The sequence below is a fragment of the Oryza sativa genome, chromosome 7 (genome assembly GCF_034140825.1).
Source record: "Oryza sativa Japonica Group chromosome 7, ASM3414082v1".
Classification (NCBI taxonomy): Eukaryota; Viridiplantae; Streptophyta; class Magnoliopsida; order Poales; family Poaceae; genus Oryza; species Oryza sativa.
In genome coordinates, this window is record NC_089041.1 from 15,812,158 (window position 1) to 15,820,264 (window position 8,107).

General features: G+C 43.2%; 1 long non-coding RNA gene across 1 annotated transcript; it reads left to right on the forward strand.

Moving 5' to 3' along the window:
- Positions 1–1,623: 1,623 nt before the first annotated feature.
- LOC9269136 (uncharacterized) lies at positions 1,624–4,633 on the forward strand. The gene is made up of 4 exons (XR_001547473.3): positions 1,624–1,884; positions 1,960–2,069; positions 2,945–3,010; positions 4,364–4,633. It is a non-coding gene; the product is annotated as an uncharacterized lncRNA (long non-coding RNA).
- The last annotated feature ends 3,474 nt before the right edge of the window (positions 4,634–8,107 follow it).

The window sequence follows — 8,107 nt, forward strand, 5'->3', positions numbered from 1 at the left end:
GCCTAGCTAAATTGTCGGGTTTGACGTTATCCTTATGATACACATGTCACACTTCGATGCCATCGGACTTTAGCGAGATAGTTGGTCAACTCAGGATTAGAGTATTTGTAATGTTTACGCACTTGATTAGCGACTAGCTCAGAATCTCCTTTGACTATTAGCCGCTTCACGCCAAGTGCTGCTGCTGCTCGAATTCCTGCGAGGAGGCCCTCGTACTCGGCTGTGTTGTTCGTGGCCCTGAAGTCGAGGTGTATTGTGTGCTTGAACTTATCCCCTGTAGGAGATGTGAGAATGAAGCCTGCTCCTACACCCTGGCTATTGAGTGCGCCATCGAACGCCATGGTCCAAGTCTCATTATCCGTCTGGCTAACTGGTCTATTTTTGGGGATGGTCCAGTCAGCTACAAAGTTAGCGACAACTTATGATTTGATGGTTGTTCTCAGTATGAAGTGGACATCGAACTGGCAGAGTTCTACGACCCACTTCGCAATTCTACCGATGATATCTTTATTCCTGACGACTTCTCCCAGGGGAAAGGATGAGACGACCGTCACTTTGTGGGCCTGGAAGTAGTGACGTAGCTTCCGCGATGTCATGACCACAACATAGAGAAGTTTCTGGATCTGTGGATAACGTGTCTTGGTGTCGTGGAGGGCCTCACTGACATAGTACACTAGGTGTGCACTTTCTCCCTTCCGACAATGATGACCGTGCTTACTGAATAGGGTGTTGCAGCAATGTATAAGGGAAGGTCTTCGTTTGGTTGGGGAGCGACCAGTACCGGGGGATTGACAAGTAGTGTTTGAGCACGATGAACACATCTTTGGCTACTTGTGTCCACTCGAACCTATCCTGTTTTTTGAGCAGGGTAAAGAAAGGTTGGCCCCGCTCTGCCATCCTCGTGACAAAGCTACTCAGTGCTGCCATGCACCCAGTTAATTTCTAGACTTCCTTAAGTCTTGTAGGTGACTTCATATTTTTGATGGGCTTGATTTTGTAACAGCCCTAGGTTCATAACCAGGTATTTAGAAGTGAATTTGTTGTCCTTTAGATTTCATATTTACTATATTGCATTTTAATCATAGGCGATAACAAAAGTTAACTCTAATCGGTAAAATTGAAACCACTTCTATTTGAACAATAACTTGAACATAAGTGTACATGTATAATAATTTATTCAAATACTAGTTTATTTATCACCAACAAATATAAATTTTATGGAATTTCTACTCTCTGTTTAGGCCTCCTAAAAATTCAAACCAACTTTCAGCCTAACCAATTTCATCTTTTCACCAGAATTAAAATATTTTGAATTTTTGAGTGAAACTTTGAAAAATGGAAACTAGGTGTCCAGGTCTATCTCCACACCAAAGGATAAAATTCTATCACTATTATTTCTTGAACTAACTGAGTGTCATAGTAGAAGAGGTGTAAAATTGCTGAAAATTCCTGAAATTTGCCCAAATTCTTGTTCCACCTCTATTCCAGCCCTTACCTCCTAGACCACCACGACTTGGGCCCACTTGTCACTGACCTTGGGTGCCTCTTTAGCTCAAAACCCACCCTTGGGCGTTCTTCCCACCTCAGGACATAAGGTGGGCAGAGGAAAACCCCTTCTTCTTCCTCCCCTTTCACTTCCCTTGCTTGTTCTTTCTTTTCCTTCTCAAGCTGAGCTCCCAGCTCACTTCTCCCCAAATCCCATCTAAGAACCCAAACTCAAGCTCTGCATGTTAGACCACAACAATCCCCATCATCCAAGCTTTCCATCCATACCAACATCTTGCACATGCATGGAGAGTTGTGGGAGATCGAAATAGGAGAAGAGAGTGGTGGTTTCATCCTGCATGGTTGTAGCAGCAACATGACTTTGTTTCCCTCCATTTGGTGAGCTTCCTTGCCATCCATGGTGCATTTTTTTTAGTTCCCTTCATGTTGAACATCTATAGCAACAATCAACAGGTCATCCACCTCCATTATTGCAGCTAGGAGGTGGCTGTAGCTCATCCGGTGTTAATCTCTTTTGATTTCGGTGGAAGCAGCCCCAATCTCCATTTTAATTGTATCTATAGGTGAGTTTTAACCTTGCCATTGCCTGCAATATGTTCTTAGTTTAGCAACAAGGCCGTGGCATGTTCTACCTTGATCTACCAGCAACCCCCTACTTGAATTGTGTTTAGTTTATTCCTATCAACCTAGCACCAATTTTTCTTGAACGATAGATCTGCTTCTATATGGGTGTTTGCTCTAATCCTACTGTGCATCACCTTGGTCAGTTGTATCCTTGTGTTTTAGTTCCACTTGCATGCTCGGTTGTGGGGTAGCACCATCTTAAGCAATCTCAAGTGTTGCTGATTTCAGCAATATTCTCATTATCCATTCAGAATTTTATTAGCAAATGACCTCCTCTTGTGTTAACTTCAGAACCATGTAGAAAATTTTTATGTAATCCTTTTTGGTTGATCAAAATTTCTATGAACCCATAGAAGTGTGCTCTTTATTGTTTCAAGGTAAAAACTTAGCACTTATGTGCTGGTTTTGGCTCTAAAACTGCGAATAATTTATTTGTGCCTTTTGATCACCTAGCTACTAGAAAATCCATAATAAATTATTCCTATCGTAAAATCCAGTGTGATATTTTTTTAAAAAAACATTGTTGTGTGCTCTTTCAGCTAAGAATAATCACATTTGTAAAATCTTTATTTGAAATGCAGGTTGCTATTAATGCCCTAGGGAAGGTCTGAATTATTTTCAGAGCTGCCATTTTTCAGCTTGCATAGCTTGTCATTTTTGTAGCTCCTAAACCATGGCTGAAAGCATGCTAATTCTTTAACCAAAAATAGCTTTAGTACACCTCCTACCTGCTGTATTTTTGCCTTGAGTTGCTGATCATGTTGCATGCACATATTTATTTGGTTCTTATTTGCATATTGCTTTTTTTCGATAGATTTGGACGTTCCAGAGTGTGACGAGCAGTACCCTGAGGTTGAGGGTGATCCATCTCAGCAGCAAGGCAAGCACCCAAGCATATAGAACCTATGCTTTCTCTAAAAATGTTTTGTTTGCAATATATATATATATATATATATATATATATATATATATATATATATATATATATATATATATATATATATATATATATATATATATATATATATATATATATATATATATATATATATATATATATATATATATATATATATATATATATATGCATGGGTTGGCTACTTATTAATATTGTTGGATTTGGGTATGTGGATAGATCTTGGTTATGCATTTATTTCCTTGTATATTGCTGTCCTTATAGTTCATTACCCCTGGATGGGAATATTTGGGATGTTTACTTCATTCATGCTTAGCCATGCTTAGTGCTAATAGAATTAAGGATGGACAGTACTATTATTTGTGATATATAGACAACTTGTAGTAATGGGCATAAAACTTGAGCACTTCCACTAAATAATGGTTGATGAAATATGTTGGACTTGGACGGGTGATAGGGCGATGAAGGGAGGTTGGTTTTCCTCTGATGCAAGTAGCCCCGTCTGGGTCATTAAGGACCGAACATTTTAACATCTATTCAAGCACCCTTCGTACTTACCACATGCCTTATTTGGGACCGGCTTGTCCTTTACTAGTTCTACTGTGATCATTTATACCACGTTGGAGAGACGTGAGGGCAGGTAGCCCTTTGGAGGGCCTCGGGTGCCTATGTTGGCCGGGGGTGCCTCCCGCGTGGCGCGCCCGCCTTGGTCACACCACACACGCACATGACTGAGTCGTCGGGAACCCCGGCATGGTATAGGTAGTTGGGGTGGGATTAGGAAAGGCATGTAATGAGCTTGTATCACTCGCGTAACACACTCGACGGGGTGTGTAGCTTTGATCCTTGTTCATTTCGTGTGGGTCCCGTTGTACACCTCTTATCAGAGTATAATCTATTTGAATAGCCGCGTCCTCGGTTATGGACATTGCTTAATGTGTATCTTACTCATGTTAGCATCAAATGTGGATTAATATGGATGGGTTTATGTTTGATGGTGATGTTGGCATGTTGTGCCATATTGGTTTGGGCAATGGTTGCCCATTGTTGATGATGAGAGCACCGGTTGTGCTCATTTACTTGTCAGTTTCAGATTTATATGCTTGCTGTCCATAAATTAAAATGTTACTATTTGTGCTTTTCCAGTTGTGTTTAACTTGTTATTTGCCCACTAAAATTAGCTTTATGCAAATATTGAACCTAGAGCCACACTTTAAGGTAGAATCATGCATACCTCTCTCTCCTCTTGTATATTTATGAGTTTGGGTAAGACTTGCAAGTACAATTTTGTACTTAACCCGTTGGCTGCATTTTCAGGTGAGGATCCCGACGTTGAGCTGTGTTTCTTATGTGGTCATTGTGCTCCCATGGGCGGTGAGGGCAATGACTAGTTCTTGCAGCTTGGCTCTTGCCCGGTCAGTTGCCCTAGTGGGGTTTGGCACCACCGGTTTTATCTTTTGCTTATGAACTCTAGATGAGACTTCCGCTGCAATATTTATGTGTTGTATGTTGGGACCTCGGACCCTATTTTGTGCCATGTACCTCGCTGCACTTTAACCCTATTATGGTACTTGCTATGTTTATTAATTGCTTGCGATGAAAGTGTGAGGCTAGTCGCATTCCTGGGGACTAGCTAAGCATGAGTAACGGGTTTTGATCGCTTGAGATAATCGGGGATAGCACTTTGGATAGAGTCACTGGGGTATGCTTTTGGTCGCCACCTTCGAGTGGTTGACAGGCATATGACGGAGTGGACTGGCAAGCTATCTTACGGTTATGTCTTGCGCTCACTACTCGACATTCCGGTTATTATAACAGAAGGTTGTCAACCGCGATCATGGACACATTGAGGACGGGTGGCTATTTATGCGTGTATGGATCCCACTTCTCCAATAGTTTGTGGTGGTCGCGTTGGACACTGGATGGTATAATACTCGGGGTGTCCACAGATTTTCTCAGGGTTGGCCTCAATGCCCCTTCCAGAGAAGAGGAAACCGAGTAGTTTTCCCGATCATACTCCAAAAGTACCTTTCTCCGGGTTCAACTTCAGTCGATCTCATAGAAGGTTGTCGAAAGTTTCCCACAGGTCGTGTATGAGTGTGCCCCTATTTGATCACCGAGGACTCCTTGGATCTCACGCTGGTACTTATTGCCTGCACTTATGAGCCCGAAGGGCATTTTGGTGTAGCAAAAACTCAAAAAGGTGTTATGAATGTCGTCTTCTCCTCATCCTCTTTGGCCATGCTGATCTGGTGGTAGCCCGAATAGGCGTCTAGAAAGCTAAGGAGTTCGCATCCAGCTGTAGAGTCCACCAACTAGTCTATTCGAGGCAGAGGGAAGTGATCTTTTGGGCACGCTTTATTGAGGTTAGTGAAGTCTACGCACATTCTCCACTTTCCATTGGCCTTGAGGACCAAGCCTGCTTTGAGTAGCTTATCGAGTTCTTCTTGTATCGCATGCTTCCGGCATGGTGCAAAATCTGCACAGCTTCTATTTGACTAGTTTTACATCCGGTCGCACCATGAGTTTGTGCTCTATCACATCCCTGGGGACCCCTGGCATGTCGGACGTTTGCTAGGCGAAGATGTCCGTGTTATCGTGGAGGAAGGTGATGAGCTCGAGTTCCTATTTGGGATCCAACGACCCCACCCCGATTCTGACTATTTTGTCGGGGTTCGTACTAGCCAACGAAACTATTTTGGTCGCTCCATCAGGTCGTGGGGCTTTGTTGGGTTTGCTCACTTTGTTGGGTAGCTCAACTGTGGCGGCTATGGTGGGAGTGTGCTCGACCATTTCGAGGCTCCGCTTGTCACATTGCACTGCGAGCTTCGCGTTCCCCTGAACAGTGATTATCCCCTTTGGTCCTGGCATCTTGAGTAATTGGTACGCATAGTGGGAAGCTGCCATAAACTTCGCGAGTGCAGTTCTTCCTAAGATAGCGTTATATGTCGTATTGAATTTGGCGACATCGAAGGTGATTTGTTCCGTTCGGACGTCGGCCTGGCCGAAGGTGACGGCTAGTGTGATTTTGCCTAGTGGTTTTGACGAAGATTCTGGGATAATCCCATGGAATGGTTGATCTGACGGTGTCAGCTCGCTTCGTGGGATTCCCATTGCATCCAGGGTGTTGGTGAAGAGGAGGTTGATCAAACTGCCGCCGTCGACGAGTACGCGGGCAACTGTAATATTCTGAATAGTGGGCTCGACCACTATTGGGTATCTCCCTGGCGTTGTGGAGGTTGTCGAATGGTCAGCTTCCGAGAACTAAATCTTGTGTCGTGACCACTTCATCCTGGTTGTTCCTCCCTGCGTGACTGAACAGACTTCGCATTCTGCCTTCTTGTACTCTCTCTTTGAGAAATTCGATGTAGAACCGCCAAAGATGTGTGAGACGCAGGGGTCGCATGCCGGTGCGTTATTGGAAGAGTGGATGTTGATTCCTGCTTCGTCGGTATGCGTCTCTTCCTCCTCCACCGCTTGTTTCCGTGCCAACGCCCTTCTGAAGATGTGGCACTCTTCCAGTGTATGGGATTTGGTTTTATGTATCGGGCACCATTGTCATTGAGGACTGTCGCTATGGGGATCCAAAAGACAAGGCGGATCACTGTCGGTTATCACCTTGCGTTTCCCCCCTTACGATCTTTTTCCTCATGTAGTTCAGTTTTGGCATCCTCGAGTGCACTTTGAGCTAGCTCCGGATCTTGCTTCTCCGTTGGGTGTCGGAGTTTCCTTCGAGGGATCCTTTCGGCGTCGGATCCGAATTGTGAGATCGGAAATTGGCTGCTTGAGTATTGTTATTTCTTATCGTCATCCCTGGAAATTTTATTCCTAGCAACGGCGGATCAAAATATCAACGGTAATCTATGGTTTACAGAAATACACCCGCAAGCGCACGGATATACCATTGTAGCATTTCACCCGGAAGTATTCCAAGGTATCGTATTTAATCCCAAGGGAAGATTTATAAGAATGAAACTATACCGATAAATTATATGTACCTGTATACGTTACAGTCTATGCAGGGGTAAGTTTATAGCAAGGGTAGGTTGACACATAGCTAAGGACTAGCTAACTCATATAATTCCTAAATTAAGCTAAGTGTATGTAGATTAGTCAAGTTTCTTTCCTATACTTCTAGTATACAAGACTTTAGTCTATTCTAATTAGTATACACTATGTAGCATAACCCGTTTAACAATACAACATAACTAGGCCTAAGCATAGCTATGCCCTCCTGATGCATCGCAAGACTACCACGGGTTGCCGAGTTCCTTACGACAACCTGTCATAGCCATCCAACCGAAGCGAGATACGGAGGTGTATCCAACCCAAGGAATTTCTATGTAGGAATATATACTGCGGGGGGACTCCCGTACTGAGCTGTCACCATCAGCGGTCTACAAATCACTCAGAGTATATACGCCCAAATAATGATAAGTGGTAACCTAAGCCCCATGCTTAAATTATTACTTATTACTCTATAGTCTTGCAACTGAAGTAGAGCAACTAAGTCCCGAAGCCATAGCTCTTGGCCTAGCCTAAGCAGACTAATGACCCGGTAGTTAGACATTATACTAGCATCAATGCAAATCCCAAAAGATTTAGCTACACAGATTATACTAATCATGTATAAACTAAGTAAGGCACTCATATTCTATGATTAGAATAGAACACCAAACTTGTATAAAGAAGAATAATATATTAATAACTGGAAGTCTTACAAAGAAGAAAGGAAAAGCTATAGAACTTTACCGAACTTCCCGAATCCTCCACTGGACTTGGAACTATACTAACTCTACTCCACTAGCACTATACTAATACTAATTAACTTTTATAGAGTAGCTAAGAGCTTTGCTTGAGTGTGTGTTGGAGAAGTGAGTGAGGTCCTCCTTATATAGGGCTTGATGGCGGCAACTTTTGATGGAAAATGACCATCATGCCCTTTGGAACCGACATCAGGAGGTGATCTGGAACGTCCATGTGGAAGGTCGGTGGGAATGGCGATAGGAGTGGTTCGCCAGCCTGGTCTCCCACCAACTTCTCCTTTGGATGGGTCTCTGA